The 27,287-nt window shown below is 51.8% G+C and overlaps 3 long non-coding RNA genes across 5 annotated transcripts; 2 read left to right on the top strand and 1 right to left on the bottom strand.

The window, feature by feature from the left end:
* The first annotated feature begins 2,970 nt into the window (after positions 1-2,970).
* LOC125322740 lies at positions 2,971-19,578 on the top strand. Of its 3 annotated transcripts, XR_007202195.1 has the most exons (17): positions 2,975-3,289; positions 5,375-5,506; positions 5,630-5,679; positions 6,775-6,831; positions 6,913-6,936; positions 7,062-7,227; positions 7,307-7,348; positions 7,475-7,534; positions 7,717-7,796; positions 7,874-8,912; positions 9,013-9,054; positions 9,149-9,194; positions 9,296-9,339; positions 9,422-9,462; positions 9,548-9,588; positions 9,699-11,437; positions 19,219-19,578. It is a non-coding gene; the product is annotated as an uncharacterized LOC125322740 (long non-coding RNA). The 3 variants fall into 3 exon arrangements; XR_007202193.1 differs by lacking the exon at positions 19,219-19,578 and having other exon boundaries at positions 2,971-3,289; positions 5,630-6,936; positions 9,699-10,137; XR_007202194.1 differs by lacking the exon at positions 7,307-7,348 and having other exon boundaries at positions 2,974-3,289; positions 5,630-6,936.
* Positions 14,019-16,058, bottom strand: LOC125322743. Its single transcript, XR_007202197.1, has 2 exons — positions 15,734-16,058; positions 14,019-14,140 (listed from the first exon to the last, which is right to left on the bottom strand). It is a non-coding gene; the product is annotated as an uncharacterized LOC125322743 (long non-coding RNA).
* A 449-nt stretch (positions 19,579-20,027) lies between the features above and the next one.
* On the top strand, positions 20,028-22,695 carry LOC125322742. The gene is made up of 2 exons (XR_007202196.1): positions 20,028-20,577; positions 21,501-22,695. It is a non-coding gene; the product is annotated as an uncharacterized LOC125322742 (long non-coding RNA).
* Positions 22,696-27,287: the final 4,592 nt, after the last annotated feature.

Here is a 27,287-nt window from a genome sequence, read left to right as displayed (position 1 = left end):
TGGTAAAAAAGGGGCCCGGAAAGGCTGAGAGGTGTAAAGGGAATAAAATGCTGAGCATGGTAAAAGAGGTACAATAAAGGTACTGCAGGAGGGGTGGCCGCTGCGTCGTGTCACTAAAAGAGCTGCACCGGCGGGACCGTCGGGGCAGCGCTGCTGGTTCAAAAGAGCAGCACGGGGAAGGCTGGGAAGTGTGAGCGGAATAAAATATTGACAATGGTCTAAGAAATAATGTAAACATACTGCACCAGGAGTGGCCGCTGCCCCGTGTCACTAAAAGAGCTGCAACGAGGGACCGTTGGGGCAGCGCTGCTTGGAAAAAAGAGCAGCACGGGAAAGGCTGAGAGGTGTAAAGGGAATAAAATGCTGAGCATGGTAAAAGAGGTACAATAAAGGCACTACTGCTGGAGTGGCCGCTGCCCCGTGTCAGTAAAAGAGCTGCACCGGCGGGATCGTCGGGGCAGCGCTGCTGGTTAAAAAGAGCAGCACGGAAAGGCTGGGAAGTGTGAGTTGAATAAAATATTGACAAGAGGAAGTGTGAGCCGAATAAAGTATTGATAATGGTCTAAGAAATATTGTAAAGGTACTGCAGCAGGAGTGGCCGCTGCCCCGCATCACTAAAAGAGCTGCGCCGCGGGACCGTCGGGGCAGCGCTGCTGGTAAAAAAGGGGCCCGGAAAGGCTGAGATGTGTAAAGGGAATAAAATGCTGAGCATGGTAAAAGAGGTACAATAAAGGTAGTGCAGGAGGGGTGGCCGCTGCCCCGTGTCAGTAAAAGAGCTGCACCGCGGGACCGTCGAGGCAGCGCCGCTGGTTCAAAAGAGCAGCACGGGAAAGGCTGGGAAGTGTGAGCGGAATAAAATATTGACACTGGTCTAAGAAATATTGTAAAGGTACTGCAGCAGGAGTGGTCGCTGCCCCGTGTCACTAAAAGAGCTTCTCCGAGGCACCGGCTGGGCTGCGCCGTTCCCGCCTCGGGCGCTTCTGGGCGGTTTTGAGGCAGGGGGAGCCCACCGCGGCAGTGGCGGGAAAAGGGGGTGCGGAGTATAAAAGGGGGCGCCGGCGTCGCGGCCCCTCAGTCGGGGGGCGGCGGCGGCGGCGGCAGGAGCTGCTCGGGCTGGCCCGGGTGCGGGGACGCCGCCCTGTGCGGCCGAAGGCGCCGGCCCTGAGGCGCGGGGAAAGCGGCGTGGCAGCCGCGCATCGGCTCCGTCATCGGCAGCGCCGCTTCGTGCCGGTAGGGAGCGGGAGAACGCGGCGGCGGGCGGTGGGTGGTGAGTGCCGTCGGCGAGACGGGGCTTGGGCCGCCTGCGGTGTGCGATCTCCCGAGAGCAGCGGGGAGGCCCCCGGGGAGCGGCGGCAGGCGGGGCGCTGTGGGAGCCGGCGCATGTCCCCGAATGAGCCGCCCGGCGCAACGCGCGAGGTGCCAATGAAATAAAATAGAACATGGTAAAGTGCCATAGAGGAGCCGCACCTAGAGGGCTCTCTGCCCCTGCCCCGTGTCACTAAGAGAGCTGCACCCCGGGACCATCGGGGCGGCGCTGCTGCTTAAAAAGAGCAGTACGGGAAAGGCTGGGAAGTGTGGGCGGAATAAAATATTGACAATGGTCTAAGAAATATTGTAAAGGTACTGCAGCAGGAGTGGCCGCTGCCCCGTGTCACTAAAAGAGCTGCACCGCGGGACCGTCGGGGCAGCGCTGCTGGTTAAAAAAGGGGCCCGGAAAGGCTGAGCGGTGTAAAGGGAATAAAATGCTGAGCATGGTAAAAGAAGTACAATAAAGGTACTGCAGCAGGTGTGGCCGCTGCCCCGTGTCACTAAAAGAGCTGCACCGCGGGACCGTCAGGGCAGCGCTGCTGGTACAACAGGGGCCCGGAAAGGCTGAGAAGTGTAAAGGGAATAAAATGCCGGCGCCGGGCTGGCGGTTCGCAGGGTTCGGGCAGGGCCGCGGCTTGGCCGGGGCTGCGCTGGGCCCGGTCCCGACCCCGATCCCGATCCCGGCCCGGTCCTGCCTGGCGCTTCCCGGCGGCCCCCGCCCCGATCACGTGACGCGCGGGGAACCACGTGACCCATGCGGAGCGCGCGCGTAGGGGGCGTGGCGCGGGTCAGGCCCGGCCTCCCCGCGGGATAGACCGGGAAACACTGGGACAGACCGGGACACAGCGGAACGTGTGGATTATTATGCGGGTAATGACCACGGGTGCAGCAAAGGGGAGCAGGGTAACGGAGAACATGGAGATGAGAGCCACCCGGCAGTGCTCCTGCTCGTGAGACGGGCACAGGGAAGCCACTGTGCGAATGAGAATGATGGGAACGAAGAAGGTCAAGCATTGAGCACCCCACAGCACCCACATCATGGGATTGGGAAGGTCACAGCGGCAGCAGAGCTTGCAGAGCTTTTCCATGTCCTTTTTGGCGCTGATGGCTGTCATCCAGAAGAGCACCCAGTAGCAGGAGAACGCTGACACCAGGTAAAGGAATCTCACGTACCTCAGGGGCATGACAGGAGAGCAGGACACATCTTCCAGCAGGAAGAGCAGGGCAGAGGGGACCGCAAAGAGGAGGAAGATGAAGTCGGTGACAGCCAGGCTAAAGATGCTGGCAGTATGCCCTTTCCATCTGAGGAGGCAGAAGAGCCCCGTTCCCGGCCAGCCCACAGAGACAGATGAGCAGTGTCACACTGTGTATGGCCACGTCGGTGACATCTGTCTCACATGGATCATCTCCTTCGGTGGGTGAGGCAGAAGGTGGGGACACGGAGCTCACCGCCATGGATGGACGCTGGGCAGGCGGTGGGATGTGGCCCCGGCTGTGGTCAGAGTGGATGGGCAGTCAGTGCTTGGAGAATCCAGGGATGGACCAAGCGGCTCCTCAGCAGCTGCCTTCAGCGGGAAGGGTTTGGTGGAGAGAAGTGAGATGTGCAGGGGATCAGGGTGGTGGGAATGGTGGGGTGGGAGAGGGAGGAGGGAGGGTTGGGCTGTTCAGCAGGGGATTGAGAAATAACATAGAGAATAAACATTTTCAGCTCCCCGATGTTGCTGAAAGACCAAGTAGTGAAAAAGATTAAAGGATTTAAATGTGTGCACACAGGGCAAGAAATGAGGCTGGAGCCGGTGCTGGAACAGATCAGGAGGCCTGCAGTGGTTCTGGGGCAGTTCTGTCACAAGACGCAACAGTGCACGCCCAGGAAAATAGCTCAAGGCAAGGTCACCTTTAATACTGAAGCATTCAGTGAATATGACCAGCAGAGACCCCTCTTAATGAATCTGCAGGACCATCAAAAGACTTCCAGGAGGAGGTGAATGCATGGAAATTAGTTCTAGGAAAGTGATTTTTGTTTATTAGATAAGAAACAGATTTTAATGACAATGTGTGTTTTCAGTGGATAAAACCCCGCCCACCCCGCCGCCCGCAGGTGCTGTTGCCGTGGCGGCCGCTGGAATGCGGCCCGGGCGCATCCCCAAGGGAAAAGGAGGCACAAAATGAGGAACTGGGAAGTAAAAGGGGAAGGCTGCGCAGCGCCCGCGGCGCCCCGAGAGCGAGGAGCAGCCCCCGCTCCTCTGAGGGCCCATCTCTGCCCCCTGTCCATGTGCAGTGCCCGGGGAAGAGCAGAGTCTGGGATCAAAGGACCACCCAGTCTCCCACAGCAAGGAAAGCCCGGCACCCCGGTGTTTCAGGGGCACACAAAGGGCTGTGCAGGGCAGGGAAGGACCAGCAGGACCTTTCTCCTCCTCAGCCCCTGCTCCAAGGCGCAGCAGCCCCAGGTGTGACAGGCCAGGATGAGGAGGGGGCGGCTCCTGCCAGAGGCCGCTCTCAGAGGGTTCCCCGGGCACACCTGTGCAGGGAGCTGCTGGTCCAGAGGGGCAATGGGGGCATCCCGAGTGTCCCTCCAGGGACAATGGTCGGAGCATCCAGCAGGAGCTGGGGAGCAGCCGGAGGCACCTGGGCACAGAGCACTGCTCCCAGAAAATGCCCAGGGAAAACCCCTCGTGCCAAGGGGCAGCACCTGAGCAGGCAGGGCAGCACGTGGGGTCCCAGGGAAACATTCCACTTTCCCCTTTCATCTTGGCAGCCCTTCCCCAGTGCCCCCAGAAAAAAAGGGGGGTTATGAGGAGAAAAGGGATTTAAACGGAGGGAAAAAACTTCCTTTTCCATAATTGTCTGTGTTTAAATTAAGGGGGAATCCCCTTCCTCTGCAATTTTAAGGGTATCACTTGAAGGAAACCCTGCCTTTTCCATGCTCTTAGGGGTATCACTTGACAGGGAATCCCCATTTTCCATTATTCTCCAGTTTAAATAGAAGGGGAAAACCTTGACAATGCTATTTTATTGGTTGGAATTGAGCATAACTCCCCCATTTTCATCATCCCAAGGTTTAAATTGAGGGGAAAGCCCGGTTGTCCCTCCTTTATAAGGATTTGAATTGAGGGAGAAATCCCCCTTTTTCCATCACTGGAGAGACCTGAAGTAAGGAAACCCCCTCTTTTTCCAGTATTTTAGGGGATTCAGAGGAGAGAACCCATTTATTGCTATGGCATCTATTTAAGTAGAGACAAACACTCCCTAGTCTCTCATTTTAAGGGGTTCAATTGAAGGAAGCTCCCCCTTTTTCAGCATTTTAAGAATTTAAATCTGTACTTCAGGGCACTTCTAGCTGGGTACTGGCACCCAATCTCTCACAAGGGAGCGAGCCCAGCACTCACAAAACCCTCCTGCTGCCAGAGAGCCCATTATTTTTTCAGTTTTATTTATAATGAATACAGCCCTAATTAGAGACCCCAACAGGAGTTACACCATGTATATTATTACTATTCTTCTCCACCCTCCGTAGTCCTGTGACTCAATAGTCACTAATGAACAATTACAGAACTTAACAAGGAATCATGCAACTCATCTGTCTACGCTGCCAAAACAAGGAGTTTTTTTACCCTTTCAGTGGATGCAGCTGTAGCAAAACAGAAGGCATCTACAGAGCCCTTCACTCACCTGGAATTTAAGTCAGAGCAGCCAAACAGCTGCAGCTCCTCCCAGTGCTTTTATCCCTTATGGTAAAATTGCCTCCTCCCTTTTCCCCGGGCATTGTGGGAAGGAGAGGCGGGCCCGGCCAGGGGTATATTAACCCCAGCCCTGGGTAAAAGAGGCCCATTCCTTCTGTGGGGTTATTTCGGGTAAGGGTGTCTTCTTATTTCCATGAAGGGAGGTCTTTCAGGTTTTTTCAGCTTTCTTTCAGCAGGTATTTTTGGCATCTAAAGCAATAGAAGCTTTGAAGATACTGTGAAGAAGATAGCATTGAGTGCATAGTTCATGATTTTTGGATTGAGTGTTCAGGGTTGATAAGGTGCTTGGTGCTTTTTGTAATTTTTTTTTCCCTTGTTTTTCTTAGAAGCATTGCAACTTGCTGAAATTCCAGATTGTGTCAAGTATGACACTTCAAATTTGTTCAGCAGATTCATTGTGCTGCAAGAGGGAGCTACCCTGGGTCAGAGATGACATCGGAGATGGAGGCTTCTGATAGGTAAGTTAAGGACTGCAAGTATGAGTGGGAGCGGGAGCAGGCTCCCAGTTAGTAGCTGACTTGTTGGGATTTGGCTTGTATGCCACTACACTGGTGCATTGATTTTGGTTTTCTTTGTCATAGCTGACTAAGAGGCCAACCTGGTGATCACAGTGCCTTTGGAGATGGCTGAGGTGGACTCCTTTTGTATCCAGTGTGGATTCACATCACGGGTCATCTGAAAGCTAAGTTGGGGGCCAGGGCCTGGAGATGGGATGATAGCAGGGTAGTGGGTTGGAAATTCCTGGGAGAGATTTAAAAAGTAGTGTAGGGGAAAGGGACGCTCTCCAAGGGGCTTCTTAGGTAAGCTAAAGGGAGCAGCCCTACTTTTGACTGCAACTGTAGGGTGTGCAGCGCAGAGCAGTTCCGGTGTGTGTTGTCTTGTCCGGTGTGTGTTCTGTGTCTTTGGCTTCCCTTGGATCAGATCTCTCTGCCTTTTACCCTTAAGGGGCTTATCATAAGCATTGGCCATCATCTCTAGCTTCTTGAACTTTCGTACTTCTCGGTAGGATGCCAATATCACTTGTTCTTTTACCAGTGGGCTTGGCCACATCTTGGAATCACATCTTGAAAGCATTGAGTCGGATCTCTTTTGAGGCCTTGTTCCCGGCTGTACTGCCATCCATCCTTTCCAGCCGTGAGCTGTAATGTCCTGGGGCTTGTAAGATTGTCAGGATATGGGAGCATTCTAAATGTGGCATTGTCTCTCACAGCCATCTTGATCATTGTGACTGACAGTTCTTAGAACAGGTCACTGTTACAGTCTTTTCTTCTGCTCCTTAGAGCCCCCTTCATCCACCAATGCCATACCATCGGTTGTCTCTTTTGGCGTCATCTCTGTCCTTGCCATCGTTCTTCTTGCCGAGAGCTTTTTTTATCATCCTCGTGTCACACTGCTTGTAGTATAATGTGTTGTTTGAGTTTGTGTCTAGCCTGGAATTGCTCTGCCCTGTAGAGTAGTCCTGGCGGGGGGGTAGGTGGAGAAGAAAGGAGACTTTACAGGGAGCCTTTTGCTTTGCTCAGCCACCTGAGCCACGCCTCGGATGGAGTGACTGTGGCCAGTCTGTGTGGTGTTCAGTGGAGACATGGGAGTGGTGCAGTGGTGTCTTGCAGTTTCATAGTAGTTTGTCCGAAGGCCCACTACTGTGGGATCCTAGGCAGTTTGCTTTGAGGAATGAGAACTTGGGAAAGGCTAAGCTGGGTAACTTTGACAAATAATTCTTTTGCAGAGGGAGAGCATGTAAACCTGATGTGAATGGAGGAGACCAGAGGAGCACAGCAACGAGGTGGGTCGGTGCCTGAAGTCCAAGCTACGGCCTGACTCTGGGCTCTACGTTTACCTCACTGTTCGGATTTTCATTTTGAAGATGCGAGGCACTTGGCACAGCAGGGTATTGGCACCGGGGGGACCATGAGCTGGATGAGTATTGATTCCAGCACAGAAGTGGATGCTACTGGAGTTGTTGTATTAGTGATGAAACTATAAGTAGCCTTTGATTTTTTTTGTGTTTTACAGGTGGTCTGCAGCATTCAAATCGCTACTCCAACATGACAGACACCCTTGCAGAAAGAGGTCACAGTTGAGCGCTTCCAGGTGGAACCTACCTTGGCAATGCAACACTTTTGGACACTACATCGGCATGTGCCTTTCCACTTTGTTTTGCCCCTTCTCCCCTGGGAAGGTTGGTCATGATTCAGCTTTTCAGGGGTGGTGTTTCATTTTGGTTATGTTGCAGGGCTGTTCTTTGTCTTTATTTTTAGGAAGTAAACCTGGATATCAGCAGTCAAGGTCAAGTGAGTGAGGTAAGCAGTGACCAGTGGACGCAACCAGTTATTGCTTGGGTGCCAAATTCTGGGGCAGCTCAAAGCATGCATTGTCTAAGCATCCATTTGTGTGTTTTAGGTGGTCCACTTGTATTATGCCTGCAGGGGCTGAACCCCCTCATGGACCAGCTGATGGAGCCAGTTTATCACCCTTGAGCTGCCCCTGTGAGCCTTCCAGAAGTATTACAGGGCTCTGCAATGAAGCCTGTACCTTTTCTGTTTGAAGGTGCCATCTGGGCAGCTTTTGGCAATGGCTGAGGAGTTGCGGCGAGTCGGGGAGGGAGGGAGGAGCGAGGGTCCACTCAAGTTTCAGCAATGCCACATCACCTTGTCCCCTCTTAACCCAGGGATACCCTGCGACGGCGGCGTCGGCCTTGGAGTGCGGCCACAGCGTATGAGCTGAGGACCGGGACGTTCTCAGGAGACGGTGAGTAGTGGAATTGTCGGGTTTTGGCTGATGTGCTGCTGAGTTCAGGCACTGATGTTTGGTTTTCTTTATTGCAGTAGACTAAGAGAGAACAGCCCTCTGAGGGCAGGAACTTCCCAGATGATGAGGCGGCCTTCTTTTGCACCTGATGAGGATTTGCATCCCTGGATATCTGAGAGCTAAGTTGAGGGCTACACCTCAGGGAGGGGGATGAGAGTGGGGTGCTGGGTCAGGACTTGGTGGGAGGGATTTTTGAATTAGCTTTGGAGATGGGGATGTCCACGAGAGGGCCCCTTAGGCCACGTAAAGGGAAAGCCTCGCTTTTGATCATAATGCTGATGTGTGGAGGGCAGAGCAGTCCCGGTGTGTGTTGTGTCACTTGTCTATTGTGTGTTCTGTGTCTTTTGGGCATCTTGTGTCACATGTCTTTTGCCTTACCCCTTTGAGGGGCTTATCAGAAATGCTGGGCATCATCCTTAGCAGCTCCTTTGCATTCCTTGGCCCGACGCTGGTACCCTTGAACCTTTGACTTGCAAGCTCGGACATGCATCGGAATCGCATCTCTCTTTAGCACTATTGAGTCAGACACCTTTTACAGTCTTGTTCTGGGCTGTATTGACAGCTGTGCACCGCAACAATCCCTTATAACAGATTAGGACTTGGGAGAATGTGAGGATAGGTAGAGGATTCCAACCGTACGATTCTCGGGCATCCGTCTTTGCGGTTCTTGGCATAAGTCCTTCTGTTAGGGTCTTTTCCTGCCAGAGTTCTTTGAGCCTCATCGGCCTTATCTAGGTCATCTCATTGGTAATTCTTCTTGCTGAGAGTTTCCTCTCCTTGTTGCATCCCCTTGTTTGTCATCTCCTGTGTCACGGGTGTCTGTGTGTTTGGCCCGGGGCTGCTTTGCCCTGCTACATAGCCTGGGTGTAGGTGTAATAGGATAAGTCCTAGGGACTTGACATTTGTAATGTAGGGATTAGTTGGACTCAAGATGGTATTTCTAGATTGACACAAGATGTCTGGAGCTGCTAAGTTATGATGCAGCACTTTGACTTTTGTCATAACTTTCTTTCAGATGCAGATGGATTGAATCTGTGGCAGAGTGCCCCATACCAGGTGAGGTGGTTCCCACAGGAAGGTCAGTCACCGTTTGTCTTTGCAGGGCAAGTGTAAATGGTGACTGTGTTACAGCTTTGTTCTTCATCTTTATTTGTAGGAAGTAATGCTGAATATCAGTGGTCAAGGTCAATGGAGCGAGGTGAGCGGTGACTGGTGGACAGAATGAGTTGTTACTGCTTGGGTATCAGTTTCTGGTGCAGCTCTAAGCATCTGTTTTTGTTTGTGCATTTTAGGTGGTCCACTGGGAAGGTGTCCCGGCCCTGGGATGCTGGAGGCCAGGTGGGTGCAAGCTTAAGCTATAGGTGTGGTGTACTTGAGTTGGAGCGGGGAGGCTGTGGTTTCAGTCTCTCAGCATGTTTTTTTGCTTTGCTTCTCTGCAGGTGCTGCTGCTGCCCTGGGCATGCCAAGGGACAGAGGCGAGCAGGTGAGTTGGCATTTAGGTGGGGCGACTGATAGGTGAGAGGTACGTGGCAGCATGCAAAAGCGTGTCCCTTTTGGCTTTGCAGGTATCGTCCGGGCCACCTCCGGAGTCAGATGAAGATTTGAGGTGAGCCTGGGGCAGTGGTGCAGAGGGAGCCTGTGCATTATTCTTCTGGAGGGCAACAATCGCAGTTTCTGTTTTGTTGTCTTAGGTACCACAAGTAGGTGCAGAGCCTAAGTTTGGAAACGGCCGGTAAGCGATGAGCCTCGGCAATTATGAGGGAGAGGGGCATTGTGCAAGGGGTCACTTCTGGGACGTGTCATCACAGTCTGAATTTTGTCATTATTCTCTACCTTTTGTAGCTGCCCAAGTGGGCTGTGGGCCATGTATTGAAATCCACGGTGCTGAAGCATTCTTTTCTGTCGAGGATGGATTTTGTCTGCTGGTCTTCGGAGAGCTAAGTGTGGGGACTGTTGGTTGGGAGAAGGCAAAAACCTTTGGAATCACAGGAGGCAATTTGAAGTTAGCTTAGAGGAGAGGGCTGTAGTGGGCCGGGCCCCTTGGAGTTACAGGAGAGAGGGTTTCTCTTCAGCATCACTCGAGCCTTTGCCGGGCCGGGCAGTTCCAACCCATCTCCATGTTCTCGTGAGCTTCGCATCATTGGATTTTGAGTCTCGATGTCATTGTCCATCTTTTCACCCGAGGAGCCTGCCTTCAGGTCTGGCATGATTGCCACGGTCTAAATTTTGCCTACTCTTCAGTGTAGCCACGCTTCTGAGCACTTTTGAACATAGCACGCGGGCATCTTGCATCTTGGCCATTTGTTGGTCGGTCATGTTTTGTGACGTCACTTCAGCCTTTGGCGGCAGAATCATTCTCTAGGGATCCCTTTGTATCACCTGGCAGTCGTTGCCTCCTTCTCTAGGCCTACTGCGCTTCTTGAGCATCCTCTTACCAGCTTTGGCACTAACTTCTCATAAGGAGTTTATATTTCACTGTCACGTACTACTGCCATAGAGCCTTCTTTCCTTTGGCGTCGTCGGCCTCTGACTCATCTTGCACTAGGAATCTTGGGTCCATCAGGTAAAACTGCTGGGCAGTTTCAGTTTATGTCTATGTTATGTGGTCTGTGTCCGTTGTCTTCAGTGTCATAGGGCTTTGTGATGTCTCAATGCTTTACAGGCATCGTTATGGGCCTTATTGGCAGCAGGAGCGCTTACATACTTTCCTGGATCGGGCTTATTCTGGCATCTTTATGGTTTTGCTTTTTGAGACCAGAAGAAGTACACAAGGTGTTCCTATCCATCTTCCTTCTCAGTTTTGCTAGTATCTTTTTTTCATGTGCCATTCCCTTGGACTTCTATATGAAGTGTACTAGACCCTCCTCACTGCAGTAGTTTCGTAGCTTCTGTCGCCTCAAAGCATCCTGGTCTCAAGAATTTATCTTCTGAAGCGTTATGTCAAGTCTTCGTGTCATCTCTGCTTATATTTGATGCACTGGGTGTCCATGTGCTGCTTATGCTTGGAGCTGCCCTGCCCTGGCACATTCAGTCATGGCTAGTTTGAACAGTTTTAAACTCTCATCTCTTGTCTATGGGCTTTTGGGTAGAAAGCTTATGGGCCTGGTGTGGGGATAACTCCTAGCTGTCAGCTACTTGCAGACTGCCTCATGCTGTCTTGCAGGTCCCCGAGGCAGATTTTGATCCCTATAGTCACTGATGCTACCAATTTTCCCAGGATCTACTGTTCCACATCAAGGAGCAGCAGATGGAAGAAGATGTTAAAGCATCTTCTTTAGGGGGGAGTGTTTCTAGTAAGGGCTGCAGTCAGCGTGTAAGCTGAGGAAGGGGTGTCTGAGAGTGTGTCTGTCTGTGTGTGTGTTGACTGGCTCTAACCTTATGCGTGTGTCGTTTTTTGCCTTTCAGGTTCTTCAGTTCATTTTAAAATTTAGAATACGAAAAACCCAGCTGGTCCTGCCCATGCTATGGGGTCAGTCAGAGGGACACAGGGTTCCTCTTCTCCTCTCTGCTGGGATGAACTGCCTAGGGAATACCATTTCTGACAGCCCAGTCCTACCTGTGTCCTTTGGAAAAGAGCAGAGGTGAAGAGGCAACTGCCAGAGTTCCTTGGGGATGATGGAGTTGTGGTGTTTGGCTGTGCCCAGAGGGGCAGGTTGGGCATTATTTGTGTGTCTGAGGACTGGGGAGCCGAGCTCTCAGTGCATTCCCAGCTCTCCCAGGGGCGGCAGCTGGTGCAGGGCTGGGTGACAGCCTCTGGTTGGGCTCGGGGCAGGCCCTGGCTCCGGCACAGACACGGGGTGGTTTGGGGCCGCTTGGGGAGCAATGGGAAGAAAATGAGGGATGGTGCTGGGCGGAGAGATCAGCCTGTGCTCGTGTCAGTGCAGCTGTGCAGGGCACTGGGATCTGGGTAAAATTCCAGCTCTCCTGGTGTTCAGGGATGCAAGGTCTGAGGGACTGGATTTACCTAGGGCTTTCCAGGAACAAGGGGAAATGTGGTGCCAGAGCTGTGCCCCGTCAGGTTGTGTTTCCCTTTGGGGACAGGGAGTCTCTGGGCTGAGGTGAGATTGCTGTGTGAGTGGCAGGGAACAGGGAGCTCAGAATTGCAGGCACTGATGGAATAATTGTCTTAGGTCTGTTTGGTTTGTGTTTGTGAAAACTGGGATTTGTGCTGGAGAGGTGCTCTTGGGAACAACGGATAGAGTATATTTGCTCCATGGTTGTGTAAGGAAGGACAGGGAAGGGGCGTATTTATAAACTGTTCTCAGTATTTCATGCAAATTTGGGGTGGAGCAGCAATGCAGGTGGGTGGGTTTGGCCTGGGCCTGTCAGGACTAACCACAAAGAATCCAACCAAGCCCCTGACCCCTCAAGGCATTTGTGAAACACTTCCACAGCAACCCAAGTCAGAAATCCAGTGATTATGGAGGTAAAATTATAGGTAATTGCCTATGATCCGTGGGGAATTTCCTTTGGAATTATCAATCAAGGCAGAGCATATCTTTCAGCTCTTTTCCTGGTGTGCAGTTTCCTCTCTGGTTTAAATGAGTTTGTGTGCTCCTGTTAACAAGCAGTGTGTTTTCACCCTGAAATTTGGGGTGATAGTCTTTCTTTAGCGTTTTTCCCACAACTGAATCATCCCTTCCATGAATAGTCCATGTATTTCTACATAGCTGCTTTGGCCATGGGTCAGAGAGAAGGGAAATGACTTTTTACGGGGGTGAAATTTCTCCAGGCAGGAGTGGGACGTCATCTTGCCCCTCCCCAGAGCCCTGCAGGCGCATGGGAGTAGCTCAGTGCTGGCCCAGTTCTCTGAGAAATAACAATGCTTGGGAGGTTCGGGTGTTGATAACAACTCTCCTGTCTCCTGGTAGCAGTCCTAGGCAGAGGAGGGAAAAACGGAACTTGTGTTATTCATGGAAAACTTTCTGCTGTTTCTTGTGCAGAGTTTTAGATCTTTGTATGATTTGCTATCTGGTGTCTGTAGGAAGAGAATGACTTATTTGAGGTAAAAATTGAGATAATCAGTAATGGACAGGTAGGGAAAACTTTTGAAGTAAACTCGAGGTGACCTGTAGTGGAGAGCATGAAGATTTTGAAGTAAACTATAGCAATCAGTTGTGCATAGGTAGGGAAACCTTTGGGGGTAAAATACAAGGTCATTTCTAGGTGAGGGAATGAACACTTTTTGAGGTAAACTGAGTGAATCAGTTGTGGAAGTATTAGTAAATTCTGGGGGTGAAACTTGATGTAATCTCCATGGTAGAAAAGAAATCAATCTTTTGAGGTAAAAAGGAAGTAATCAGTGTTGGAGGGGCAGGGAGATTTTGAGAGTAAACTTGAGTCTCTAGTGCAGAGAATGAACATACTGAAGTTAAATGGAGGTAGTAACTTGCAGACAGGGAAAAAATTTGGGGGTCAAGTCTGAGGTAATCTCTAGGGGAGACAACACTTTTGAGGTAAACTGAGGCAATCACTAGGTGACAGGTTGGAAAAGTTTTGGGGGGTAGAAATTAAAATGACCTGTTGGGCAGAGAATGGACATACTGAAGTGAAAATCAGGTAATAAGTAGTGGACAAGTAGCAATAATTTTGGAGGTGAAATCTGGGGTGAAGTGTGGCAGGGAGAGCGTACATCATGAGGTAAAGTGAGACAGTACTGGAAAGATAGTGAAGTATTTCAGGGTAAAACTTGATGAAATCTCCAGGGTAGAAAGAGAATGTTTATAGGTCAAAAAGAGTAAATAGTTAGTGGGCAGGTAGGGAAAATACTGGGGGTAAAATCTGAGGTTATCTCTAGGGGGAGAGAATGAACATACTGAGGTAAAAATCAGGCAATGAATAGTGAATGTTAGGGAAATTTTGGGGGGTAAAACTGGAGCTAGTCTCCAGAGTAGTGAATGAATACTTTCTTGTAAAAAAGAAGAAATCAGAAGTGGACAAACAGGGACAGCTTGGAGGGAAAATCTGAAGCAATCCCCAGGGAAGAGAATGAACAGCATGAGGTAAACTGAGGTAGTCACTTGCACAGACACAGTGAAAATTTTGGAGATAGACACTGAGACATTCTCGAGGATAGAGAAAATTACTTTTTGGGGTAAAAATGGGATGATGGGTAGGGCAAAGCTTGTGGGAAAAACTTGAAATAATCTGTAGGAAAGAGCATGAGCATTTTGATGGAAAAATGAGATATTTATTCTTTACTTCCCCTTGGGATAACTTAATCTGCACCCTTCCATGAGCAATTCCTTGGCTTCTCCTGGAGAAAACCCCACGGCAGAGGCAGTCTGCAAAGGAGCCAAAATCAAGAGCAAAGGTTGGTTTGGGTTTGAGCACTTGAAATAACTTTTGAAAGAGAAGCAATAACCTTTTGCTGCTTCTTTCTTTCTTGCAGATGCTGGGATTGCCTCTGTGGACATGTGCTGAGCTCTCCCTGCAGGGAACTGTCAGCCCTGAATGCCTGTGCAATAACTCAGAGCCTCAGCCATGAAGGGCCAGGCTGTGTTTAAAACAGCCCAAGGTGCCAGAGAGCTGGAGTAATTTCCTAGCAGGTAACTTGACTTGGAAGCTGCATTCTAAAATTTGTCCACATTTAATTTATGTCCCACATGGAGACACCTAAAGAAGCAGAGGTGGGGTGTTCCTAAGAAAAGAACATCTAAATTCTTTGGTGGTAGAGGGCTTAAAATTAAAGTCTGAGTGGAGGTGCCTTTAGGACACTTCTATTCCAGTATCTGAATGGAATTTAAATGAAGTATCCAAATCCTGACAAGCTTGTATGAACTCCAAAGCCTCTGCAAGTGTTTCACAGCCAGGGAAGGAGATAAGAGTCTGAAGTCTCTCCCCAAAACCTGGCTGCTGGTTTGTTTGGCCAGGCATAGGAATAATTGCGTATTCCCTGGGGCTGTCCTTATGGGGAGAGGTTTACTTATGTGCCCTGGGTTTATTCAGTGCATCTTCAAAGTGATGGAAACTGATTGCATTGAAATGCTAGGGGTGCCAAATGTTTTCCCCAGCCAGAGCTCGGAGCCAGCCCAGTGGGAAGGGGTTTAGTGGCCATTTTCCCACTCCCTCAGGGCAGCAGCACTGCAGCACTCACACCCAACCGTGCCCGAGGTGCCAAGTACTGGCAGGAGGCAAAGCCAGGGACTGGGCAGTAGGAGCTTGCAGTGCTCCTGGAAGCGCAGACCTGGAGCTGTGGGTTAGACCTCCCAGGAGCTGCTGCCTCACTCAAACCTTGTTTAAAGCTCAGCATCCCTCCTGCTCCCTTGGAATGATTGTTGCTTCTGTTGTTGCTCTTTCCCCAATACATTATGATTATTATTGTAAATTCCCACTCCATTTCTTCCATAGCCCTTTGCTTCCCAGAGGTGGTGTTTTAGGCAAGCCCCTCCAGCCTGGGAAGGTGCTTTTAGCTCTGGACTCATTCCCAGTCCCCATGAGCAGCTGGACCTGTGCTGTCCCCAGCAGGTGCCTTTCCTTCCTTCCCTGCTGCACTTTGGCTTTTGGAGGGCTCTCTAGGGGGCTGAGGAAGAAGTTCTTTGTCATTCCAGGGCAGCATAAGCCCTGATCCCTCTGTTTCACTGAATTTTGGAGTCTCCAATTTTTCGCTCTTCGAGGCCAAAATTAACACAACTCTTTTTATCCCATTCTCTGCAGCATCCTCAGCCCCCCCGATCTGCCAAACTCCCTCCTCCCATCTCTGAGGCCATCCCCCCGCTGTCCCCCCCCTATGTACCACAGCTCTCTCTTCAGGCAATCCCAATGCCTCTAAAACCTCCAAAACAAGTCTCCCATGCATGAGCCCCTTTCCCTCTGAACCAAGCAATCCCCTTTCTTCCCAGATTTTCCCAAAGGCGTGCACCCCTCCAAAAGCGTACCTTGAATCAGTAGATGTATTTCCCTTCTTGTGTGCTAAACCTTCCAGTGTGCATAGTCCCCCCATCAACTAAAGCCTACCCTGACATTCTTTTTCCTTGGACACATCTGGAAGAACCGTCTCCAGATATTATTTCCTTCTGCAAGGGCTCGTTCCTCGAGATGGAATTTTGGCGTTTTGCTTCTCCTTTCAGAGGAGCAGCAGAAGCGGTCGGTGCCAGGGGAACGGTGCAGGCGAGGGAGGGAGGGAGGGGGGGGTAGGAGGTGGGAATCCTCTCGGAGGCCGATTCCTCCAGGAGCGGGGGAGCAAAAGCGGAGGCTGCTGCCGCCACCGCCAAGTGCACCAGCTCTTGGGGCCGGTACCAGAGGCTGGCGTGGAGCCTCTGCACGGGTCCGCAGCAGCCACGGCGCCAGGAGGCCGAGCTGCCGGCGGGCCCAGCGCGGCCCGCGGGGCCGAAGCCGGGTTCAATGGAGCCGCGGCAGAGAACGCAGCGGGGGCAGGGGCTGCTGGAACGGCCGCGGACATCGGGAGCGGGGCCGGAGCCGGGACTGGGGCCGCCGGCAGGGGCGGGGCCGGGGCGGGCCCCAAAAGCGGCGGGCTGGACTGGTGTGGAGCGGAGGGACGGGCACAGGGACACCCAAAGCGGCAGGCTGGGCTGGTGTGGGGCGGAGAGCCGGGCTAGGGACGGGCACAGGGACACCCAAAGCGGCGGGCTGGGCTACCGCTGGAGCTGGGGGGGGGGGCGGCGGGAACAGTGGGGCTACCGGCGTAGCCGCCGCTGGGACAAGCGGTGGAGCCGCGGGCGGTGCCTGAGAGCCGGCACAGGCGGGACCTCGGGCTCCAGGAGCGGCGCTGCAGCTGCGAGCGGCGCCACAGGAGCCTGGGCTTGGGGCGAGGTAGGCGGGAATGGAGGGGGCGATGCTTCCAGGGGCTCCCAGCCCTTCTCTTTCTTGCTTTCCCTTTGCTTCTTTCCTTGGGTCTCGGACAACTTTAAAATTCTTATTCCCTTAGACTCTGTTTCCCACCCAGCATGAAGCGTACTTGCTTTCTTCTGTGTTAACGAGTTCTTTTGAATTTACCAATACTTGTAAAGCGTGACAGATCCAGACTTCAAGAGCCATGTCTGGGCCAGAAGACACGGTCGGATCTTATTTCCTTCTCGGCCCAACCAAACATACAAAACTGGATCATTTTGACTTTGCTCGTTTCCTTTGTACTTGGGTTTGTATTCCAGTTAGCCAGCATAACTCCCTAAGGGCTTTCCTGGGCTATTTCCGCTGGCACGCCTCTATTCCCTTTTTTATTCCCTGACTCTTGCTTACTAGTTTTATGTCCCATTTTCTCAGAATCTTATCTATCTTTCCCAGGCCTTTGTTTCCCACCTTTTAAATAAAAACCAACAAAACAACTCTTCAAACCTCACCACCTCTTTCCCCTTTCTTCTCCTAGAATATAACAGTTCCCTCCTCTTAATAAAATATGCCTCCTCCCAGAAAATAAAGTTCTATTTCAAGGCTTAGCATTTCTATCACATACATTCTCATTCATTCTCACTCACTCCTTTTTATTGTTCCAACTTCTCTTTCTCAAGTGTTATCAGTCACAACCACACAAGGCTTAGGTACCTTTTAATTTCAAATTGTTGGCTGATGCTCACCCCTGGGCCCAAAATTCCAGGTTTCTTGAAGTAATCCTCAATTTGACAGAATTAAGCCTGGATTTCTTGATTTTTTTTTTTTAATTTTTTTTTTAAACTCTCAATCCAGCAGCCTCAAAACCCAAATGTCTCGGAACTAACCCTCCATTTAGCAGAATTAAGCCCGGATGTCTCGAATTTTTGAACCCTCAATCCAGCAGTCTTAAACCCTAAATTTCTTGGATCCAATACTAGGAAATTCTTGACTCCCCTCCTTCAAGGACTCCAATCCCTTCCCTGAAAGCCCGTCCCAGTTAACCCGGGGCTTCTCTCACTCCTTTTATCTTTGGCTTCGCCTCTTTACTGACTGCTTCCCTCGCGGCAGAGCAGAGCCGCAGCCTCAGAGGCTCCACACTCGCTTCGCAGCTCTGGGGTAACCAGCCCGCGTCTCATGCACACACTTTCATCCCCCTTATCCCCCCAAAAAGAGGAAAGAAAAAATACTCACTTTTCTCGGAGTCTTGGTGCACACGATTTTACGTGTTTAATTACCGTGGTACCTCAGGGAGCCTTTTCTTTCCTTTCTTGTTGCTTTGTCTCCTCTCTTGCCCTCCGGGTGTTTGACTGCAAAGCCCCCTGACCCCGCCGGGAAACACAAAGCGAGGCCGCCAAAAGTGGGCGGGGGCACCCCCCTGCTCTGGGTTCCCCGGGAGATCCCAGAGCTGAGCCTTTATCCCCGTACGGGCCACCAAATTGTGAAACACGAGGTTCGCTATTTGTAAAATTTGAAGGAAAGTTTAAGAAAAGATCGCCTTTAACAGCGAGCTCCCGCAGCCAGCTCACAATCCCAGCCCGCCTTCCCTGGCAGGGTTTCTTTCGGACCAGGGCTGCATTTCCATCCCCCGCTCTGGGAGTCACCAGGTGCGTTAGGAGCGAGCCGATCCTGCTCCCTGAGACACAAGGGCTTGCTCGAGGAGACTGTTCCTGTTCCTCTGTTCCAGCCACTCTGCTCTCCCCAAAACACCCATCTCCTCGGAGCTCCTCTGAAACTGCATTTCCATTGACCCAGGGCTCCAGAAGCTGCAGAGTCGTGCAATGGGGTTTTTTTTGGGAAGGGACCTTAAGCTCTTGCAGTTCCACCTCTGTCATGAGAATTTCAGGGCTCTTAAGACTCACAGAACGATTTGGGCTTGGAAGGACCTTAAAGCTCATTCAGTGCCAGCGCTGTCACGGGCAGGGACACCTCCCACTGTCCCGGGCTGCTCCCAGCCCCAATGTCCAGCCTGGCCTGGAACATTCCAGGGGATCCAGGAGCAGATCCCCCCTCTCTGGGCAGACAGAATGAGCTAAACCTGGCTATTCCTGAGGGAGTGATGGCAGCACAGCCGAGTCCTACATCCCTGATTCCCACTGGGACTCTCCATCTCCTTCCTGCTGTGGGATCCAGGAGTTGCAGTAGGATTTTTGTGTTTGGTGCTGCATTCCCAGCACAGCAGAACCTGTCACCCTCGGAAACACGGCCAGCGTGACAAGTTTTTGCTCCCTTTCTGCTTTGTTTTTGCTGTGTTTTGTTTCTCTCGACAGCTGGTTTAGAACTTCTGTGTTGCTGTTTAGACATCAAGCTTTGGGGCTGAGGTTTTTTATTCCCAGGTGCTTGCTGGCAGTAAAAATACACTTCACATCTGCAGTGTGTGCACGTGGCTTGGGCTGTGGATTCACAATTCTGGGGCAAAAAGAAGTCCTTTCACACCTGTGCTGCTGGTGGTGTCCCCTGTGAGAAGTTTGGTGGCTCGTTTGTGGCTCTCTCAGTTGTTCCCTTTCACAGAGCCCGGCATTTCTCCCCTTTTCAGTTTCATCCTGCAGAGCTTCGTTCCTGCTGCCTCAGCGTGTTCTGAACCCTCCGCTCGCAGCCTGGGGGTGCCTTTTGTGCTGCTCCTCCGTGGGGCTGACTTGAGAGCGGAATCAAGGTTGGAAAAGACCTCAGAGATCACTGAGTGCAACCAGCACCACCACGGCCACCGCTGACCATGTCCGCCCATGCCACAGCCACAGGTGTTGGAGCACTCCCAGGGGTGGGCACTCCAAACCTCCCTGGGCAGCTATGCCAAGGCCGGAGCGCCCTTTCCATGGAGGAATTTCCCCAATATCCACCCTGAGCCTCCCCTGGCCCAGCCTGAGGCCGTTCCCTCTCCTCCTGTCCCTGTTCCCTGGGAGCACAGCCCGACCCCCCCGGCTGCCACCTCCTGTCAGGGAGTTGTGCAGAGCCACAAGGTCCCCCCTGAGCCTCCTTTGCTCCAGCCTGAGCCCCTTTCCCAGCTCCCTCAGGAACTCTCCAGCCCCTTCCCAGCTCTGTTCCCTTCCCTGGACTCGCTCCAGCCCCTCCGTGTCCCTCTTGTCCCAGAGCTGCCCCCAGCACTGGAGGTGCCCCAGCAGTGCCAGCACAGGGACGGGCACTGCCCCGGCCCTGCTGTCACCCCAAGGTGGCACAGCCCAGGTGCCCTTGGCTTTGCCCACCTGGGCACACCCAGCTCGTGTCCAGCTGCTGTCCCCAGCACCCCCAGGGCCTTTCCCAGTTTTCCAGCCCCTCTTCCCCCAGCCTGGAGTGTTCCACGGTGGCCCAGGTGCAGGAGGCGGCACCATCTCACTCCATGCTGGGATTTTTACATTCCTTTCATTTTGCCACTCCGAACGCTTATGCAGCTGCATCTGGGCTGGAAAAGTCACTTTTTTACTGGTGTAGCTACTCAGGAGATCTCTGATAACTCTGTTACCCAAGAACAGGGAAGGATGTGTGATGTCCAAGGCCCTGTGCCAGCAAATCCCAGTTTTTGTGGTGTTTGTTCTCCCCCAGCACAGTTTGATGAGATTTGTCCAAAACAGCTTTCCTGGGGAAGCCCTTGGTCGTGTGGTCATTAAGGGAGAAATGGAAACAATGCTGAGCATGCGCGGTGTTGTGGGAAGGGAAGCGCAGGAGCAGTGCTATGCCTGGTTACGTCATGTGGCGTTAAAGGGCGGGGCGGAGCCGGGCAGCGCTGCGCATGCGCACTGGCTTTACCCGCCCGGTGCTGTTGCTCCGTGGGTACCGTCCGGCGCTGCCCGGGAGCGGCTTGGAAGCACCGGGTTCGGTTCCCGGCTGCAGCAGCGGCGGGCGAGGGTTGTGGTGACAATGGAGATGGGCGGCTGTTGCTGTGGCTGCAGCGAGGTGGAAAGTGAGCGGAGAACGGCGACGCAGCGTGTGCCGGGAAAAGACCCGAGGGGGGGCGGCCCCGGAGCAGAGCTGGGCGGGAGCGGGCGGCGGGGACTGCGCGGGGCGAAGGCAGTCCCGGCGCGGGCGCGGAGCCGGGGAGGAGCTGCGGGGCTGGGGCCGGGGCTTGCGGGCGGCACGGCGGGACCTCCCTGCAGAGCCTTTCCTGGGAAACAAAACCTGGAGTTTGTCCCACCTCGGCCCCGTGGCAAGGGGCAGCGCAACCGAGGGGAGCAGCGCCTGAGCAGGGGCGGCAGCGTGCGGGCGCAGGGAAAACGCGGCTGGTGCTGGAGCGAGAACGTGCAGGTTTCTTACATTTAAATGAACGTGGAAAGCAGGGAGAGAGGTGGTATAAAAGCACCGGGTGCTCGGGCAGGTGAGACAGGACTCAGGGGAGGGAGTCGCTTTCCTGAGCTCCTGAAGTTCCACTTGACTCTCTCAGGAGCACTCGTGAGAAGTTTCCCATTTGGAGTTGGGCTCCAAAAGGAAGGAACTTGAAACTGCTTCTTCTGATAAATCCGTAAGTATGGGAGGCCCTATGAAGCCCACGGGTGTAAGCAGCCAATAACTCCCACGAGTATTTTAACTACTAAAAATAGCAACTTTTATTTCTTCTGCACACAAACGACTTGGCTGTCCTGTGCAGGGTTCACTGAGGCTGTGAATTGCAATCCAGGGCATCTTCAGGCTCCTGGTGCTCAGGACTGTGGCGTTTGGTGTGCAGAAAACATCCCAGGCTGTCCAGCTTGGGTGTGGATGTGCATTTCCACAGTTCCTCAGAGTGGGAAAAGGCCAAGAGGGTGATGGGAAGGCCTTTCTTCTAGGCCTGGGCATCCTCAAGACACCTCAAGGATGTTTTTTAAATGTTTGTTGTCTTTTGTTTCCCAGCCCAGGGCTGAGCTGGAGAACGGGTGGAGACAGTGGCAAGCGGGAGTCCCATGTTTACATCTGCCCTTGGATTCCACTTTCTTCCAGTGGGTCTGTGCTGCCCGAAGTACAAAGGAAGGAGGTGTTGGAGTACCTGTTTGTTCACCTGTTGAGCTTGGAAGAGATGCTGAGTGTGAAATTGCAGGGGTGCCGGCTCCTTGCGAGCTGTTGGTTGCTGAGGAGATTGGGTAGGGGAAAGGGGGGGAGAGTCCGAGCACAGCACAGTGATAGGAGCTGGGTTTGCATCTCAATCTAAGGCATCTCAAAGCCTGATAAGCTGGAAAGAAGACTTTGCTGTGTTAATGCACAATTACATTTTTGTGCAATTTTTTGAAATTAGGGCTGGGATCAATCTGGGGAGGTTATCTGGCCCAATTCCCTGTGCCCTGCTTTGCCATGAGGAATGGATGCCTGACCTCTTTGCAGAGAGCTGCTGCTGCTAAAGATTTCTCAGTTTCTATAGTGAATTTATCCCAGTACTTTGCTGCTATAAAGAAGTCTCCTCTTGCTGCCATTTCCCCTTATTACATTTAAGATTAGCTCCAGCTGAGTTAGAATTTAATCCCAACCTTTTCCCCTTTTTTTTTTTTCCCAAGAGGCCTCAGCTATCTCGCTATTTCTTTCCTCTCTCACCCTCCAGGTCCTGTTTTTCAGACCTCGTTCTTTCCTTATAAAACCCTTGATAACCCATTCCCCACTTAAGGCTTTGTTGTATCCTTGTTTTGCTACCTTCTGGGTGCTGTGGATGAAGGTCTGGCTTTGAGGAGCACACCCTGCTCCCTTTGCTCAAGGGATTGCAGTTATTCCAATCTCCTGCTGCTGAGGGCTTCCTTAGGCTCTTGCTGAAATGAAAAATATCCAGGAAGTTTTTCCTTTTTTGAGATTAGACTGGTTTCTGCAGGTCCTTGAGATGTGACCATGATGGATAAAAACCCACAGTGCAAATGAAGGTTTCTCCCGTCTTCCCCCCTGCCCCCCACCTGCTCCATGCACAGTTCATTACTTTGTAATCACAACTACTAAGGAAACCTTTCTAATCTTGTCAATTGGCAATGCAACTGCTTTTAAATTCTGGTTTAAAATAGGTTTTGAAGTCAGGCTCTGCCCTTGCTATTGATTTGAATTCTTGACTGAGTAAATTATTGGTGCTTAACAAGCCCTTTGTTGCTTTAAAGCCTTTCTCCAAGGGTCAAAGAATAACACTGACAGGGAGTGAAGGAGCGCTGCCCAGTAGTTGCTTAGAAACGGAGTGTGTTAAACCCTGTTTCTTTAAAAGCAGTTTTGAGTAAGTGAAATTCAGGCACTTGAATTACTTTGGGGAATGGTCCATTTAGGATAGATCCACACTGACAGAAGCTGTTTATCTGAGGTCAGTACATGCTTTGATCAGTGCAGGGCCTTCCCCTCAAGAAATGCATGAGCTAAGCCCAGCAAGGTAGAGGAAAAGACACAAGTTCAGCTTAGGGAGCTGCACAGGTGAAATCCCATGGATGTGCCTGGAGCGTGGCCCTCCCCAGCAGCTTTTCTTACAGTTAAATTCTTTAAAAAGCTAAAAGCTGATGCTCAGTACTTTGGGATCTGGCTCAAAACTGTGGAGAGGATAAACTCCCTTACTGGAACTCAGGCAGTGGAGTGCTCACAAGCCAGCAGCCAGATTGCTTCTTGTTCAGCTTCAATTCAACGTTGGCTTTTTGTTGTTGTTTTGGTTGGTTGGCTGGTTTTAAAGTATTCTTAGAGATGCTACAAGTGGAAGAAGAGAACAGAAATAGAGTGGAGCACCACTGGCACAGTAACTGATATTTTACTGTTCCTCTTTTTCTTTTAAAAATTTATGTAGATAACATGAACTTTTAAACTCTGTGATTTGGGAGAAACACTCTTTTTTCTCCCTCTCTTTGGAAGAGATATGCAAGTCCTGAGCCGTTGGGCCAACGCTTGCTGCATTTTGTTTACGTTTTTACAATCAAACAAGGGGCTGATAAGATTGACAAGGAAGATACAACTCAGGAGCTCACTAGGCAGCAGCCTCCAAACTCTTTGGGTGATGCAGTAGAGTATGAAGACTGTTTTCCAGTGCGAGATTAATCCATAATAACATGCTCACTGACATAAAAGTCACTTCTTATAAGCCACTTCTTATTCCCTGAAGTGCAGGAGCTGAGGTGTTTGACAAAGCCTTGGCAGAATGATGAAGTATATCCCTGTCAGATTTCTCCTGCTAGCAAGAGCAGGAGATTGTGTGTAGTTTAGAGGGAGAACAGTACCCAGAAGCGTTAATTATTTAATCTGCACTGCTTTTTTCCTCGACGTGTGAGGTCTGAGTATTGTGCTGGGAAGTGGGGCCAATAAAATTTCTGGGAGTCAGACTTGGAGCTTGAAAGTTTTAGAATTAACACTGGACACTCAGCTCCCTCTATGGTCAGAAGAGGGGGAGACACCTTCCTTCAGGATGTCTCTCCAGGGAATGCTTTTGCAAAGTTTTCTCTCGTAACGGCTGAAGTCTTGCCTCTCCCTGAAATTGCGGTGTAGATCCCACTGGAGGCAGTAAATCTCTCAAATGTATGAGCTTGGGCCTACACACCTGCTAAGGTGTGACTAGAGGTGTGAGAGCTTTTGCAAATGGATTTGGAATAATGAGAATCATAGAACCACTGAGGTGGGAAAAGCCCTCTAAGGTCATCGAGTCCAACGTGTGCCCAATCCCTACCTTGTCACCCAGCCCAGAGCACTGAGTGCCAGGTGTTCCTCGGACACCTCCAGGAACGGGGACTCCAAACCTCCCTGGGCAGCCCCTGCCAAGGCCTGACCACCCTTTCCAGGAAGAAAGTCCTCTTGATGTCCAACCCTGGTGCGGCTTGAGGCCATTTCCTCTTGTCCTGTTCCTGGTTGCCTGGGAGAAGCAGCCAATCCTCACCTGGCTACACCCTCCTGTCAGGGAGTTGTAGAGAGCAAGGTCTTCTCTGGGCCTGTTCTTCTTAGGACTGGTATGGAATCACTATTTTGCATTAAAGGACAATAAGCAGATGTTTTGAAAAAATACTTTGAAATGTTTTTGCATTGCCCTGGAAATCTGCCAAGAAATCGAGTTGCTTACCAGGTTAGGTGTTCTTGCCTGCAACTTCCCAGGGGCTGCTGGAGGTGGGATGAGGCTATTGCAGAGGAATTACAAGTACGTGGTTTCTCACTCAGGAGACTCTGGGTTTACTGTAGTTATGGGACTGGTTTTCCAGACTAGAGGAACCCCTTAAAGCACTGCAGAGGGAGGTGGAGATGGGATTTGGGGTTTTCATCCCCACCTCCTGAGCACACATGGGGTTAGATGCCCCTTGGCAGAGCTGTAAGGTGTAATGTGGGCAGCAGCTCCTCCTCTCTTTGGGGGCCTAAATTGAAACGCTCAGGAGCCAAATCACCTCTGAGCTGCTCTGTTGTGAGCAGGAGAGGAAGGGACACCTCCAAAGGCCACACAGCTCACTCATAGTCAGAAAAATCCTACTGCTGAACCTGGAACCCCCCCCAAGGATGCCCGGGACCCCCCGGGCCCCTCTGTGATCCTCGACAATGCACCCCCCCATCATCAGACCATGCAGTGTCCCCCAGTGTTCTGCCAGTGGGAGCACTGGAAGAGATACTGGGAACACTGGGAGGGAACTGGGAGGAAACTTCCCACCACTCTCCAACGTGCAGCAGCCCCAAGTGCGACCAGTGAGGAGGAGGAAGTGCTCCCAGTGCCCCCCCCCCCCCCCGCCAAAAAATAAGTTGGGGGGGGGGTGGGGGGGGGGGGGAGTACGAGAAGAAAAAGGATTTAAATGGAGGAGAAAACAGTTTCTGTAATTGTGTTTGAACTTAGGAGGATCCCACTTCATCTACGATTTGGAAGGTCTCAATTGAAGGAACACACGTTTTCATGATTTTGTATCTCAGTTGGCAGGGAATCACTGTTTTCCATTATTTTCGTATCTAAATGGAAGAAGAAAGCCTTTATGGTGCTGTTTGATGGATTTGAATTGAGGAAAACCGCCCCATTTTCATCATCTTAAGGTTAAAATTGAGGGCAAAACACCACCGTCCCTGGTTTTAAAGGGCTTCCCTTGAGAAGAACCTCTTTATGTGCCATTATAAGAGTTCCATCGTGGGGGGACCCTCATTTGAAGGGACCTTCATAGAGGAAAAATGTGTCCAAAAGACCCCAAAATGGTGTTTCTTGAGGGAAGTTGAAGAGGGAGCTGCATTTCCCCTCATTTTAGGAGGCTAAATTGAGCAAAACTCCCCCTTGATTCACTTTTTATTTGGGTTTAAATTTAGGGGAGACCCTCCTTATGCATCAATTACGGGTCTAAATTGAGAGGGAACCTCCGTTTTCCCCTTGATTCAAGGCTTTGAAATGGTGAGTAAAGGGAGTTTTCCCTTAATTCATTAAGAAATTGAAAAAGAACAGTAAAGATGAGCTGGCGCTGCCGGTTTGGACTCAATTTATCTGTCGGTATTGCAAACTCCGACAGACACCGAGCTCCGACAGACACCCAGCAGTGACTGTGTCACGCCCCGACAGATCAAACAGGGGCTGGAAGCTCCATGGAGTAGCTCAGCGCCTGCTCCACTCTTGCCCCCCAAAGCCCGGGATGGACCGGTGGGTCTGGACACATCCCCATTGAGGGGGGCAGAGCCGCTGCTCGGGGGCCCTGGGGGATCCTTTATCCCCCTCGTGCAGCTGCGAGCTGCCAAGGAAAAAGTCCTCGTTCCTAGGCTTGAACCCCTGCAGGTTTACCTCTCATTCTCTTGCTCTGATTTGTTTGACAAGAAATTCAATTTATTCCCGCCAGTCGTGTCTCTTACTCCAGTGACCCGTGAGTGACCTGTCTAGGCCCTTTTCCCGATCCTCAAGTCTTTCCTGATGTGTTCTGTTCCCTGCCCAGGGTGAGGAGGAGAGGGACAGAGCGGTTTTGCTGCCACCAGGCACCTGGCCAGGCCCAGCCCACCCCAATAATCCCTGCGATATTTCACGCCACCATTACCCAGGCGCGCGGCGGGTCCGGCTCCGTGGGCAGGCGGCTACAGTAGTTCAAAGTGGGCAAACTGGGACGGAGTAAGAGGAAGCAGGTGGTGCCGGTGGGTGAAATGTCTCTGCTGCGACCTGCCTGGGAAAGGAGGAGGGAGAACCTGGTGCAAAGTAAAGGGGAGAGAAAGAGGGACAAGGCTGGAGCTGTGGAAGGAAGCGGAGATGGCCAAGAGGCAGCTGAGCATTTTGCTTTCCAACTCTGTGGGGGGAAAGAAAGCGCTGTCAAATCCATCCAGGAAAACAGAGGAGAAATAGCAGGTGGTGGAAATCGCCGGCAATTTGGATTCAATTTGTCTGTCTGAACTGCAAACGCCGACAAACACCGAGCACCGCTGGACGCCTGCTGGCGTTGCGGTGTGTCCTGCTCCGGCTGCAGCCCGCCTGGCGAGACCCCCAGCAGCAGCTGCCCGGGGGCTGCGGATCGGGCAGCAGCCAATCGGAAGCATTGCAGCGTGCGGCAGCCAATAGGAGCCCTGGCTACTCCGGCAGCCAATGGAAAGCGCCGTTTCCTGAGGGACCAGGCAAAGCTCGAAGCCCCTCACAGCGGCTACGTTTTTTGGGACATTCGTGGAAAGCTCGGAGTCCTTTTTTTTTTTTCTTTAGCTTCCCTTTTCCAGGACAGGAGGGATTCCGGCGCGGGGGATATCCCGCCTCGGGCGCTTCTGGGCGGTTTTGAAGCGGGGGGAGCCCAC

The sequence above is a fragment of the Corvus hawaiiensis genome, chromosome 3, assembly GCF_020740725.1.
Source record: "Corvus hawaiiensis isolate bCorHaw1 chromosome 3, bCorHaw1.pri.cur, whole genome shotgun sequence".
Taxonomy (NCBI): domain Eukaryota; kingdom Metazoa; phylum Chordata; class Aves; order Passeriformes; family Corvidae; genus Corvus; species Corvus hawaiiensis.
The sequence above is the reverse complement of the archived record's forward strand: the minus strand, read 5'-3'. Positions and strand labels throughout refer to the sequence as shown.